This window comes from Triturus cristatus, chromosome 6, assembly GCF_964204655.1.
Source record: "Triturus cristatus chromosome 6, aTriCri1.1, whole genome shotgun sequence".
Taxonomy (NCBI): Eukaryota; Metazoa; Chordata; class Amphibia; order Caudata; family Salamandridae; genus Triturus; species Triturus cristatus.
In genome coordinates this window covers 428,262,100-428,277,737 of record NC_140589.1, presented here as the reverse complement: position 1 = coordinate 428,277,737, position 15,638 = coordinate 428,262,100, and the positions used below count along the sequence as shown (strand labels likewise).

The following is a 15,638-nucleotide window of genomic DNA, read 5'->3' as shown; positions in this document are numbered from 1 at the left end:
TTTGCGTTATACAGTTTAAGCATGGCACAAATGGGTTTTTTCCCCGATTTTGGCAGCAAAGTTAAATAACGAGGCATTAACTCTTGCGAATTCTCCTTTCTTTTTTAAAAGTTGCGGGCCCAGTTAAGTTTAGAGTCGAAGAGAACCCCAAGATAGGAGAATGTTTTCGTTGAGGGAATAATTGCTTCATTCATTTTAAATGTAAAAGTCCTCCTTGATTGCTGCCCTACTTGCATGACAAAAGATTTAGAGTTATTGACCATCAGATCTCTATCTGTCATAAATGAGTTAAAAGCATCTAGAAGAGATTGCAGGCCCTTTTCCGCTCTTGAAATTAGAACCGCGTCATCTGCGTACAATAAAATGGGAATTCCCCGCCTGCCTACTCTAGGATAGTCGGCCTGGACATTCTGTAACACGCTATCTAGCTCATTAATGTAAAAATTCAAAAGAAAGGGGGCCAGGATACATCCCTGACGTACACCTTTACTGATATTAAAATTATTTGATACACACAATTCTTGAGAATATCTCACATTAGCTCTGGTATTGTTGTGTAAGTCAGCCAGAAAATCGACCACACCACTATCCACCCCCTTCTCCCTCATGGACTGCCACAGCTTCCCCTGTTAACACAGTCGAAAGCTGAGGACAGATCCATGAAGGCGAGGTGGATGGTGCCCTTCTGCGCTACAGTGTACTTACTTAAAATTAGGAAGAGATTAAGACACTGGGTGATTGTAGAACGACCTCTACAGAATCCATACTGTGAATTGGACATAATATTATTCTCCTTTGCCCAATCAGAAAGTCGCTGCAATAAGATTCTGCCTACAATTTTGACCGTAGAGTCTATTAAAGAAATAGGTCTATAACAATGTGGGCTGCCTTTGTCCCCTTTCTTAAAAACCGGGACAATTGTAGAGACACCCCATGATTGTTGACACCCAGCTTTCACAGCGGCATTAAAAACAGATTCAAGTATTGGAGCCCAAAAGTTAGGCTCAGACGTATACAGGTCCGGAGGGATCCCATCTGGACCTGGTGCCTTACCGGCTGTTAGCCCCACAATTCCATTAATAACTTCACCACGATTGAAGGTAATTATTTCACCCCCAACAGAGGTGACCGGACTGGGAGGTTCAGCTACCGAGCTACAGTACAGTTTCCCATAGTGTGCCTCCCAGGCCTCCTTAGAAATGTGACATTCCAGGCCATCACCCAGCTCCTGAGCAAAAAAAGGCTTCCTCATTACTGCCCAGAATCTAGAGCTACATTGCAGGGTTAAAGGGTCAAGTAACTCGCTCCATGCCTCTTCCCTAAGAAAGTCCTTATGTCGAGCAATAGCAGTTTTATATATCTTTCGACACACCTGGACATCTGCCTTTATCCTAGGTTTAGCTACCAGCGCTATTTTTAAATTTCTAGCGGCTTTAGAACAGTCATGGTTAAACCATTTGGGTCCCCTAGTCTCCAGCTTCTTTGCTGGAACTGACAACAACTTTGAGACCTTATCCGCTAAGCTTTGAAAGGCATTGAGGACGTTATGTGGCTGAGCACCATCTTGTATACAAGCCAAGATGTCATCTGCACCTGAAGCTTTAATCTCATTGGACAGTAAGACTGGGGTGATTTGAGACCATTTTAGGCGACGTCTTCCATCTGTCAGACTCACCCTACCTGAAGAGGTATTCGTACCTTCCTTTGCTAGCCACGGACCCGTCATATGTATAGTGAGGGGGTTGTGATCACTGAACTCACTGGCTTCAATGGTAAAGGAATCCACAAATGACTGCATTAAAGATGATATTAGTACGAAATCGATAAAAGTACCCCTCCCGTGCCCCTTAAAGGTCGGTATCTCAAAACACACAGTGGGGTCAGTCATAGCCATAGTCACCATTAAGTCCAGGTCGTTAAGCATATCATTTAAATGTTCCCCCTCATTTGTGTGTTCAAAGTGAAAATCAGTGATTCTGGGACAATTTGAATCTGTAATACTATTAAAAAAAGGATGCTTGCAAGGATGAACATTAAAATCCCCCATGATCATAAGGTTATGTACACAATCCTTCATGGAGTTACTTACAAAAACATTCAGTGCAGCTATCTGACTATGAGCTAAACAAGGATTAAAAGCATTATAAAAAATTAACCAGACTGGCCAGACAGTTTTCACCCTTTAAAGCTAAACCAATGAGACCAGTACTACTTGTTGAAATTCTGCGTATTTTACAGGATAGAGCAACCAAGATGAATATGACCATGCCTCCTTTAGGCCTGCCCCTCGCTGTTGCTGTAGCGGGGACATAAGCCTTAAATCCTTCTAAAAAATGGTTACAATCAGTGGACCAGGTCTCCTGCAAGCAAATAATTTGATACTGCTTAATAAACCTAATCCAATCGCTATCCTCCATCTTCGCACCCAACCCCGCAATGTTCCACGAAATAACATTATTTTGACTACTATTTGAACAAGTATGCGCCGTTAGTAAACGATGACTGAATAGGAGTAGGGGGTCGAAAAAACCCAGAAAACGGCGGGGCTTTAATCAAATGGGTATAAAAATAACCAAGGGGACGTACACTTATGCCGTTCGCATTGTGGATTAAGGAAGCTGCTCTCAAAACTGTGGCAACATGCTGAGGATGCTTAAAATTGACTATGATACAGTCACCAGCTATTGATTTCCTGGATGTACCAATCCAGCTCACCCTCCTGGTTGACAGTATTTGGTCAGCAAATATAACTGGAAACCCACAATTTTTGTTCAACCATGATACAGTTCTATTTTTCAAAGTATCATGGGATTCCTCAGTTGGCTGTTGAGAAAGGCGCTCAATGGGAGGAACATTTATAAGAACAGCCACATAAGGTGCGCAGTCTGGGGGAAGATTAGCGTGGCAATTTTTCTTAACATGCATGAAAGCTGACGGGCCCTCAGAGGCTACTATGGCCTTTTTTTGCTGGGTGGGTACAGAGGTAGACGCTAGAGGGGCTAATTCAAATACAGGTATTGGTTGAGTAAATTGCTGAGAATTTATTTTACCTGAACCCTGTCCCTCAGCGTCCAAACGCTTATCCACCATCTTAGGTCCTTCTCCCACTAAAGCCTGGTATGTTACTAGAAGGCCACCCAGTCTCTCCACTTCTGATGCCACCGTATCTAGTTTAGAAATAAGGGGTTTCATCAGCTCTAAGAATTTAGCCTCTATCTTAGCTTCTATGGTGCGAGTTAGCAGATCAAACTGCTCCATTAAGTTAAACTTTGTGCCTGCCATATTTAAACATTCCTGGCAAACTGTAGTAGCCCCAGTGCTATTTGGGGCAGGGTGACTTTTATCTGCTCTTTTTTTGCTGATCTTCCCCCTGCGTTTGGTTTGTGCCTTTCTACATAGGCGCACTGGCCTGGGGGAAGTTGGTATCTCTTCTACGACTGAATCAAGGCTTGTATCAGGTGCAGCATCATTTAAAACAGCGTGCGCTTGTACTGCTGCCGAAAAAGTTCCCCCAGCACCCGCCCCCAAAGTATCAGATGCAGGCTGGGCCGGCAAAGGGAAATACACCTCCTCATGTGTGGCTGGATAGTCGCCTTTACCTAGTGAAGCCCTGCGCTCATTATTAATTTGATTCACCTTTTTCACCAGGCAGTTATCCATGGAACCTAGGCCAGATGCAGTTTTATCGATTTTAGATTTGGCCATGATCTCGCTTGCCTATGGATCACAGAGCACAGCGAATAACTAATGACCAGCATGTATAAACACAGGTAGATTACTCTACAATCAAATATTAGCAACTCACTACAGCACATCGATTTGTTCAACAGGTCCAGAGTCCGTGGCCCAGCCCAGCCTCCTTTGGCCGGCGCCGCCCGCACGCGTCCCGCGACGCGGAGGGAGCCTCTGCTTTTTAAGCGCGCTGGTGGGCGGAAGTGACCTGATGCCGCTAGGTATCCTGGGAGCTGTAGTCTCCCCCAGCTGCGGCCGGTGATGTCGTTCGGCGGCAGGGGAGACTTACAGCGTGGCCGCCCCGTTGATTCTGTGTCCAGGTGAGTGTCCGCTTTCCGCTTTCTGCTTTGCCGTCTTTGAAGAATGTCTTAGAGTTTGAGTCTTTTATTGAGACTCTCTTCTTTGATTTGTTCAGCAACGTCTGTTGAATTTTTCCAGATCTTATGAACTTTGGTTGGTGGGGCTCAACCCAATTGAATGTCACTCACTGAGCCCCACCAAGCCTCACCAAGCCTCTTATGTGGGCTATGCACTCAGGAGATCTTCTAAGTGGCAAATAAACTTCCTATAAGTACAATGTGTGCCAGCGAGACTGTGATCTGGAAACCCTTAGCGAACCACTGCCCCCCCTCCACAAACACACTCTCAAAAGGTGCAGCTCTGATGCACCCTATACGACGTTGGTGGGGGTTGGGGATTAGATGCAATAAGTACAACCGGCAGCCAAAAGTCAAAGGTTAAAGGGGGTTTAGACACGATGAGCACCAACGGCTATCAAAAATCAAAGGTAGTCTGAGTGGCTACAGATGCCGGCTATGATACTATTAGTTAGTGCTGAATGAAGCTACACAAGGCTATTAATCTTGCAGCAGCCGCACTGTACTGCTAACTGCAGACCTGGCTGATGCAGCCACAGCCGAACCCCACAGTTTTTCCACAGGCCTCTACTCTCTGCCCCTCACTCCTCAATCCTCGTACGGGTGCAGCTTCCTCCTTTGAATTGGCTCAGGTTACTGCTCGTGGCACTGCACCGCCGAACCACTCCCTCCTTGATCCCTCCTAGGACCCACTCAATTCACTTATGAAGACTCCAGGGAGTTTTATTTGGTGCTCTGCAATTTTGGTGGTGAATGAGCGCCAACCGCACTTACCGCACCGAATGCAGTGTCACTCGGCAACCTGGCGGTGTCAGGGATCCGGGCTGGGCTTGGGCTGGGAGGGCAACAACAACGGCGGTAGTGATGGCGACCTCTGCTACCCCTTGATGATCCCGGTTACTCCCAGAAAACGGGTCCTTGTGTGTGAGTGCCTTCGGCGAGAATTCAGTGAATTTAGGCGATGAATACGATGAGCAGTGGTGAGCGGCGATAAGCTGTTACAACCGCGGCTCCACGACTCAATCCTCGGTAGCTCGCTCGATCCTCGCGCATCACCTGTGCCTGCGTCAAAGGACACAAGCTTAGGAAAGGGTTGCTTAGAGGTCATTCTTTGAATAATTGTTCATAAAGTACACAAACTCATATTTCTCTCTCTCAAATCCGACCATAGCAACACATTCTTATCTCAGACCCGCCTAAAAGTAATCAGGGACCATGTCTGGCAGCAGATGAAGATATTTCAGTGAACTACATCCAGTAGCTTGTGACACTTATGAAATAAATGGGGGTGGGGGAGGAGATTATGGGCTCGGGGTCATAACTGCGAACTCCAGTGACCCTGGGACCGAGCTCTCTACCGCTACGTCAATATCACCTAAGCAGTCCACCATATCAGTCCACATCTCCAAGTCCCTTTCTGCAAGCTCGTCAGTGCATGTCAGACCTTTCAAACCTAATTTACCATATCTTTGAAAATATAGTGCTAACCTTCTCTTTCCCTTTCATGCAGTGCAGCACAACAACTTCACGTACTGTGCTGTGTAAAATATTAATAATTAGAACATTGGAATGTTGGGAGCTCCATTGAAAACAATGGAGTGCTCCGGGCTTATAATGGCTGGTATAAACCCGGAGCACCAACATTCCAATGTGTCTTTGTTCACAGCTCTGGCTGTGAACAAAGACTTCAGGGAGCCTGAGGGGATTTCAATCCCCTCGCGCTCCCTGAAGGCTTTGTTTTGTTAGAACATTCTGCCCTCTAGTTGCAGAATGTTCTCATGGCCTTATAGCTCTTTGTAGCAGGGCTATACCGGCTTTTAAAGTCCCTCTGCTTTGTTAAAGTCCCTCGCCTTCGGCTCGGGCCTTTAACGCTGCAGCGGGTCTTTAACAGCTGGTATAGCCCGCTACGGCGGGCTAGAAGGCTATAATATATCCCTCAAAGATTTGGCACAGGTGTCCAGAATACAATTTTGTCCTGGATCTTCTACAGTGCTACGCTGCTTTTAGGCTAGGGTTGACCAACTGAAAGGACAGGTAAATACATACAGGCAGAAAATCACTGTTTGTTAAGAAAATGAAATTTTTCAAAGAATGAGGGAGTAATCCATCCAAGATTCCAGCCTGGAGCATTTGTATGGAAGGTTACAGTGTGGCACTGGAAGGCTGGGATTAGAGCTCATCAGTCATGTTAGGTAGGCACTTCTAATTGTGCTCTTGGTTTTCCCATTAACTGTAAATGTTGAAAGAAAAACTTTATAGAAACACTGAATACAATAAAATTAAATCCCTATATTCATAGACTATGCCTTCTTGCCAGCTGCTGAAGTGCATTTACCTCAGGGCCTGGGGCACTACACAGACTGCTAGAATGATAGCTAAGTCCTTGGCAGGGCTGGCTGTAGTGCTGGTGCCAGATGGTGTGAGAATATTTCTTGTGTCCCCCTCCCAAAGACCTCCTGCACCAAGGATTCAATCAGTACCACCCATCAATGGCGCCCCTTATTTCTACATAAACCCGCTCTCAGGTATGGTTAATTTCTTCTACACTGCTGCTCATTCCAATAATGTAGGGTAAAGTAGGGTGTTGGAGTTCGTTAGATCACACATATATTATAAAGAGATAATGGCTTGTTTAAGTGTGTAAGCCAATGTATAGGAAATTTTACTTGAGACCAGGGCCACTGGAATTATTCAACTGTCCGTCTGCTGCGATTTTCGCATAATTATAGATCTGCTGCATTTTCCACAAAATCCATCATTTGCTGCATATTCTGCAGACTTTAGCTCAAATGATTCAAAAGTTACTCAAAATACAGCAACACGTTTCCATGCAGTGAAAGGACCTTTGCAAAAGGTGACTGGTCACCTTTCTGTTAATTATTGCTATATTTGGATGCCTAACTGGTACTAATGAGGTGCAACCTATGCACAGACAGTATTACCACGTTTTCAAAAATGACAACAATTAGGTAATACTATTACAAAATGTGCCGACATAACTCCACATAATTTGTCTTTTTTTCCTGCATAATTTACTCAACCTTACTGCATAATTTAGCCCTCCCCGGACCTATAATTACAGTGGCCCTGCTTAAGACAATGAGGACTACAACATGTAGGAGTCAAATGTCATCCATACTGGTAGACATTATATGTTAAGACTCCTTAGTCTGGAGAAATACAAACTCTGGATTTAAAACAGAACATAGTGGTTGGGATTGTGTTTACTAATTATTATCCAAAGGAAAAAGGTAAATGCTACTTACCAGTATGCATCTGTTCTTGGCAAGTAGAACTGCTGCAGTCACATTATTGCATTAGATCGCCGCCTAGTGTTGGGTCTGGATGTTGCACGTTGTTGTCTTGGAAGAGTCTTCGAGATCTCACGAGATAGGTGACTCCTCCCCTGGACTACAGTGCGCATGGACAGCTCCTCCATCGTCAGATTGTTTTCTCGCCATTGTGGCAAAGATGGAGGATAGTAATAGAAAGAAAGGTGTCCATGTAAATGTATCTAAATAAGATAGTACTGCAACTGTGCCCGGCACCAGGGAGGAGGGTGGGCATGTGACTGCAGCAGCTCTACATGCCAAGAACAGATGCATACTGGTAAGTAGCATTTACCGTTCGAGGCATATGAGCTGCTGCAGACACATTATTGCATAGACTGTATAGCAGTTCCTCCTCTAGTGGTGGTTACCGGTGGCAGTTGCAGTAGTTTGGAAAAGTGTTTTAAGGACAGCCTGACCTACAGAAGCTTGTTGTTTGGCTTGCACATCAACACAATAGTGTTTAGTGAAGGTATGTATGGTAGAACATGTAGCTGCCTTACAAATGTGTTCTAAGGGGATATTCCCTAGAAAAGCCATGGATGCCCCCATTTTGCGCGTGGAATGTGCTCTTGGGGGAATAGTTAATGTGCGTTTAGCTTTTTGATAACATATTTGTATGCACTTAACTATCCATCTGGCTATCCCTGCCTTTGAGATAGGGTTACCCTTATGAGGTTTACAGAAAGACAAACAACTGTTTTGTCTTTCGAAATGGTTTAGTTCTGTCTATGTAGTAGAGTAGGGCCCTTCTGACATCCAGTGTGTGGAGTGTCCTTTCAGCTACTGACTGTGGTTTTTGAAAAAAGACAGGTAACTCAATTGATTGGTTAATGTGAAAACTAGTTATGACCTTTGGTAGGAATTTAGGGTTTGTCCTGAGAACTACCTTATTTTGGTGTATTTGCATGAAAGGTTCTTGAATTGTCAGTGCCTGCAATTCACTTACTCTTCTGAGTGAAGGGATTGCTATTACAAATGCCACCTTCCATGTTAGGAACTGTAATTCGCAAGAATGTAGAGGCTCAAAAGGTGGGCCCATAAGTCTTGTAAGTACAATGTTAAGATTCCAGACTGGAGAAGGTGGAGCTCTTGGAGGGATTACTCTTTTGAGCCCTTCCATAAACGCCTTAATAGGTGGTATGCGGAAGAGAGACACGTCTTGTCTGTTTTGAAGGTATGCTGCAATAGCAGCTATGTGTAATCTTTTAGATGAATATGCTAGATTACATCTTTGTAAGTGTAGCAGATAAATTATGTTTTGGACAGAAGCGTCTAGAGGATTGATTTGATTATTTTGGCAGTAAATAACAAATATTTTCCATTTGTTTGCGTAACAGGCTCTGGTAGTGGGACGTCTTGCCTCTTTGATGATATTCATACAATCAGGAGGCAGGTTAAGGTATCCGAACTCTAAGACTTCAGGAGCCAGATTGCTAGGTTCATTTGATTGGGGTCTGGGTGTTGTATCTCTCCATGGTTCTCTGTGAGTTGTTTTGGAGAGTGGTGTAGTTGTTGATGAGGGACGACTGAGAGTTCTAGGAGTGTTGTGTACCATGGTTGTCGTGCCCATGTGGGAGCAACCAGGATCATCGTAAGTGTTTGTTGCTTTAGTTTGCGTACCACTAATGGAATGAGTGGGGTTGGCGGAAAAGCGTATGCAAATCTGCCTGACCAGTTCATCCATATTGCATTGCCCTTCGACTGCGGGTGTGGAAACCTGGCGGCGAAGGATGGGCATTTTGCGTTTTCTTTTGTGGCGAACAGATCTAGGTCTGGGTGTCCCCATGCTTGAAAGAACGGGAGTAGGACTTCTGGGTGAAGTTCCCATTCGTGGATCTGTTGACTGTGTCTGCTCAATAGGTCTGCAATCTGGTTGTTTACTCCTGGGAGATGTTCTGCTAGAAGATGGATGTTTTGTGGAATGGCCCATCTCCATATGCTTTGCGCTAGGCGTGAAAGCTGCAGAGAGTGTGTCCCCCCCCTGTTTCTGTATGTAGAACATTGCTGTCATATTGTCCGTCCGGACTAGGACAGTCTCGTTGGCTATGTGTTTTTGAAAAGCCTTCGGTGCCTGAAATATTGCCAGTAATTCTAGGTAGTTTATGTGGTGTATCTTTTGGTGCGGTGTCCATAGACCGTGCACTGTATGTTGAAGTAGATGGGCTCCCCACCCTGTGAGTGATGCGTCTGTTGTCAACACTACCTGTGGAACTGGCTCTTGGAACAGTCGTCCTTTTGAAAGGTTTTGTGTGTTCCACCACTGCAGAGAGCGATGGGTACGACTGTCTACCAACACTAGGTCCTTTAGTTTCCCGTGAGCCTGGTTCCATTGTGTTGCTAAGCATTCTTGTATGGGACGCATTTGTAGCCGAGCATGTGGGACTATGAATATGCAAGATGCCATCATGCCTATGAGTTGCATAAACACTCTTGCTGTCAAGAGAGTCTGAGGTTGGAATTTTCGGATCAATGCTTGAATGTTCTGTATCCTGGCTGGAGCTGGGTAAGCCTTTGCTACTGTGGAGTCTATTGTTGCTCCCAGATACTGCTGTATATGGGAGGGTTGTAGATGGGATTTTGGGTAGTTGAGGGAAAATCCCAGATTGTGTAATAGATGGATTGTGGTCACAGTGTGCTGCAGACATTGGTGATGTGATTTGGCCTTTATCAGCCAATCGTCTAGATATGGAAACACATGAATATGTTGTCTCCGTAGATGTGCTGCCACTACTGCTAAGCATTTTGTGAATATTCAAAGTCCTACCCTTCGGGGTAACAACAGCACTAAGTGCTGTTGTTACCCCGAAGGGTAGGACTTTGAATTGGTAGTGCTGTCCCTGCACTACGAATCTGAGGTATTTCCTGTGTGCGGGATAAATGGGTATATGAAAGTATGAGTCTTTGAGATCGAGCGTGGCGAGAAAATAGCCTTGCTGTAGTAGTGGTAGTACTTGTTGGAGTGTGATCATGTGAAAATGATCGGAGTGTATATAGTGATTGAGGGGACGAAGGTCTAGAATGGGCCTGAGGGAGCCGTCTTTTTGGGGATTAGGAAATAGAGGGAGTAAACTCCCTTTCCTTGTTGCTGCAGAGGAACTGGTTCTATAGCGTGCTTTTGTAGCATTGCTAAGACCTCTTGTTGCAATAGTATGGTATGTTCCTCTGACATTGGTCTGTGTTTGGGTGCTATGTTGGGTGGGGTAGATGTAAGTTCCAGACAGTAACCAGAATGGATAATTTGCTTCACCCACCTGTCAGTTGTGATGGATTCCCAGACAGGTAGGAACTGTGATAATCTGCCTCCGACTGGTGTTAAGTGGTCTGGAGGCAGGTGTAGGAGGTCACTGTTTAGGAGTGGTGGAGGTACGGTTGTTGTTGTTACCTCTACCTCTGACTTTAGAATTGTTTCCTCTATATCCTCCTCTGCCTTTTTGAAATGTGTTTTGAGAGGTAGTTTGGAAAGGTTGAGAGGTTTGTGTGTTATTCCCTCTCCCTGTACCTCTATAGGAGGATCTACGAAAGGAACGTTTGAATTGGTAAGACTGCAGTGCACCCATAGATTTAGAGGTGTCAGTGTCCTTTTTCATTTTGTCTAGTAGGACATCTGTTTCAGGCCCGAACAGGAAATCTTGGTTAAGGGGTTGATTGAGAATAGTGGTTTGCACCTCAGGTTTAAAACCTGATATGCGAAGCCAGGCATGTCTTCTTAACATTACGCTTGTATTGACTGTTCTAGAGGCTGTGTCAGCTGCATCTAGAGCACACTTTATCGAGGCATTAGTGATGAACTTTCCTTCTTGGATAAGATCAGTTGCCTGTTGTTTATATGGGTCAGGGAGATGTTGTAGCAGCTCCTCTAGTTTGTCATAGTGTGCCCTGTCATATCTAGCTAACAATGCTTGTGGGGGGCGCTAGGTGGCGCTGGACTGACATGGCCGCACTTCTGTGAGGCTCCAGCCGGCCAGGCAAATAACGATCCAGCAATTCCATCCTACAGGCCAGCAAATGCAGCGATGACCACTTTGGCGAGTGTGGGGACCCCCTGAGCCCACCCTGTGCTGGTTTCGGGAGAAACGGCGGCCGGGAGGCGGAGAAATCGGCTCCTGCAGACCCGCGGCGACAGACCCGTTGATAGGGGCGGAGCGACGTGGCGGGTACTGGCGTCACTACGGGCCGGGGATCCTCGGAGCCTGCTGGGCCGTTGACCTGGTGCCGTATGCCGATGCCGATGCGGTCTTGTGCGCACTGGTGAGCGGGACGACATTACCGGACAGTCCGGTGCTGGTGCTGAGCGGGGCGGAGCCTCGTGGGCAGCGGGACCGACCTTGACGGGCTGCTGGGAGTGAGTCTGGAGTTAGAGCCGGTGCGGCCATTGGGTGTCGCGGTCGCGCTGGCTCCGCGTGACTCTGGTGCTGCTGGTGGACTGCGGCCTGCGCTGTGTTGCCCCTCGGGTGGCCCCTTGTCTATCCGGATTGTGACTGCGGCGGCGGACGGCGATCCCCCCTACATCTGCTGGTGCGGAGCAGTGTGTGCGCCGGATCCTGGAGATGTGCCCCGAACTGGACGCTCTCGAGGTCTGTCTCCTTGCCGGGGTGAGACACCACAACCCTGCCCGGAGGGAGCGCTTTCCTGCCCCTGCAGCTGAACTGACAGGTGTGTGGCTGACTGTGAGGGGACTGGGGAGGCGCGGGAGAAGCTGCGACCCCTACCAGCTGTGGGTCAGAACAGATCACTCGGTGGCGATCCCCTGATGGGCTGCAGCGACTGGTCCCAGAGGGCTGTCGTGGGAGAGTGACGCGGAGTGGAGAGTGTGCGATCTGAAGACTTACCCGGGCTCCGGCGCTAATAACGTGCATCGCCCAACTCACTCCCTGTGGGTACTGGCCCTATCGACTGCTGCCGCTATGGGCAAGACGGACACAAAACAAACAACGCTACACTTCAACCCCGCGAAGGGGGGGAAAAAAACACGTGCCCAGAATGCTGAGGGGGTGGAGACGGGTCCCGGCGACGAGGAGGATCTGGACTGGAAATCCTTGATCGTGGGCATGCAGCGGAGTTCGACCTCCATTGACGCGAAGATCGACACTATGAATACCAGGCTGGACGCGGTGGTGCAGCGACTGGACCAGCATGGTGAACGACTCAAGGAGGCGGAGGGTCGGATCTCGGAGTTGGAAGATGGGGCCGGGTCTAACGCAACTAAACTCTCGCAGATGGACCGCCTACTCAAAGTCATAGCGGAGAAAAACGAAGATTTGGAGGCGCGCTCCCGGAGGAATAACGTTCGCCTGGTTGGCCTGGCGGAATCCAGTGGTGGTGGCCGTATGGAAGAATTCATAGAGCGCCTACTGACGGATAAATTTGGACGTGACGCCTTTTCGCCTCAGCTGGTGGTGGAGCGGGCCCACAGATCCTTGGGTCCCCGACCGGTCTCGGGAGCTCCGCCGCGCCCGGTGATCATCAAGTTCCTTAACTATAGAGACAGGGACACTCTGCTGCGCCTGGCGCGTGAGCAGCAACCTATCCAGCACGAAAACACTACGCTCTCGTTCTACCCGGACTTCACCCAGCTGGTGCAGGAGGCCCGTCGCAAGTTTGTGGGAGTAAAGAAAAAGCTGCAACAACGGGACATCCCATACTCAATGCTTTACCCCGCTAAGCTCAAGATCAATCACCGCGGCAAAGTCCACTTCTTCGGTAACCCGCAACAAGTGGAGGACTTCCTCAGAGACCGAGGGCCCTCCGCGTCTCCACGGCGCGGTCCCAGGGCGAGGTCTGGGTCCCGGTCCCCGACGTCGGCTCCAGACTGATGAGTATTACGTCATGATGCCATAATGTTCACTTTTGTCTTCTCTCCTCTGCGTCCCTCTCACTCCTCCCTTTTTCTCTCTTTGCTGCTCCCCCTTGCCTCTCCCCTTTTCCAATTTGCTTACGCTCCTTTCTGGCTGTGGGAGTGGTCTGGTGGACTTCACGAGCTGGACTGCCGGACTACACGAGAGTGCTTTTCCAGCCCATTGTCTTCCGTCTGAATCTGGGGAGGTTGGGGGGGGGGAGCATGGAGATTGAGGGTCCCACTCATGTCGCCAACTATTATTCCGGAGGTGTTGGCATGGTCGTTGTGGCTGCTATTTACCGTGGCACTCCCCCTCCCACCCCACTCTCGCTTCCTGCTCTCAGCGGCGGCGATATAGTGGGTGAAATATCGGGATAGGGGAGGGTAGGTCCAGCTCACTGGCGTTACCCAAAGAGGGAGTACCCCATAAGGATGGCTTTGTTTGATGGGAGGGTCGGGAGGGTTATGGTTCCCGGCAGGATTGGGCTGTCGTGGTGGGAGGGAGAGGGGTGCGGGGGGGGCGGGTTGTTGGGGGGATTGTTGGCTGGTAAGTTTTCCTCTGACGAGTTGGTTGAGTCGGATGGAACGGGTGAGGGGAGGGACCGTGAATACAGCATTACACTGATCTATTGGACCAATCACATATATACATTGGAGTTGATGGTTCGGCGATGCATGTGGTGGTGCTTGGAGTCGGTAGTATGCCGCCTAGTTGGTCTAGAGGTGGGAGGGCACCTGGGAGGTTGGACATGGCTGAGAGATGATCCGCAAGTGGGCAATAGGCGCCAGTCTGTGTGATGGTGCAGGATGAAGATACTGCGCTGCGCGACCCGCATAGTAGAGTGAATGTCCTGGCCTGGAATATACGGGGGTTGGGTGACCCGCGTAAGGGCCGCCAAGTCCTGGGGTATCTCGATCGCCATCAAATACATATAGCGCTGCTACAGGAAACGCATACGGACCCCCGTGGCACACCTTCATTTGCGTCCCGCTGGGCGTCTTATAGCCTATTCTCCTCGTACTCCACCTATTCAAGGGGAACGGCCATCCTGGTCAAAAAGCACACCCCCTTTGTGCCCCTGGGGGAAAAAACGGATGCTGAGGGCCGTTTCTGTGTTGCGTGGGGTCGCATGGGCAACGCCACGATTACTATCGTGTCCTCCTACGGGCCTAACCTGGATGAGCCCGCACACTTTATCTCCCTATGGGAAGTTATACTGGGGGTAGGATCCACTCACTTGCTCTGGGGTGGAGATTTCAATGTTACTTTGAATCCTTCTCTTGACCGCTCCAGTGCAGATACCCCACACCATCCCCGCTCTCAGGCATATATCTCTGACCTGCTGACCCACCACTTACTGATAGACGCTTGGCGCTGGATACACCCGGCTGCGCGGGAGGGCACGCACTGGTCGGCGCCACACTCCACATGGGCTCGGTTGGACTACATACTGCTTTCTAGGGGCTTGGGGTCCTCACTGCTTACAGCGCGACACCTGCCTCGTACTTTTTCAGATCACGCACCTGTACTGATCACTCTAGCCAGGACGGGGCTGGTAGGCGCACCGCTCCCGTGGCGCATGCAGCCTAACATCCTCCGGGATGAACTTTTCCAGCATGAAATGTCCCAGGAGATCATGGACTTCATAGATCGCAACAGAGGGTCGGTGGATAGCGTTGCGACGGTTTGGGAGGCCTTCAAGGTTACTATGCGAGGGGTGTGCATCTCGAAGGGATCAGGGGTACTGCGATATCTTCGCGCTACTCTGACTTCTCTGGAGCGGGATCTGAGGGCGCTGGAAACTGCCACAGATTTCCTGGAGGACTCCGGAGCGCAGCTAGAATATCGTACGAAGCTCTCGGAGTACAAGCGCACTGCGGAGAGAGAAGTTCACTTGAGGGGGAAGCACTTCATGGCGCGGGCATAAGGGGGAGGGGAGCGACCCGGCAGGTTCCTTGCGGGGGTAATTCGCCCCCCGCAGGGCTCTAATCACATACTAGAGGTCAGGGCCCCGGATGGTTCCATATGCCGAGATACGCCCTCTATACTCTCTTCCTTTGTCTCACACTATTCGGGCCTGTACACCTCCAGACGGGAGTCGCCGTTGGAGATGTCCGACTATCTCTCGGAGCTCACTCTCGGGTGGTTATCCAATGCCCAGCGGGAACTCTTCGCGGCCCCTATCGGCTTGGCTGAAATCAAGGAAGCCATAATGCAGACGTCATTGGGGAAGGCGCCGGGCCTGGACGGCTTCCCTATCGACTACTACAAAACCTTTATTGACCCGCTGGCGGCGGTCCTGCGCGAGGTGTTCGAAGAGGCGAATGAGACTGGCTCGTTGCCACCCAGTATGTCGGAGA

General features: G+C 48.8%; 1 protein-coding gene across 1 annotated transcript in view; it reads right to left on the bottom strand.

The window, feature by feature from the left end:
- Positions 1–15,638, bottom strand: part of FBXO9 (F-box protein 9) — a 518,999-nt gene that overhangs the window by 128,466 nt on the left and 374,895 nt on the right. The gene's annotated exons all lie outside the window — the stretch shown is intronic.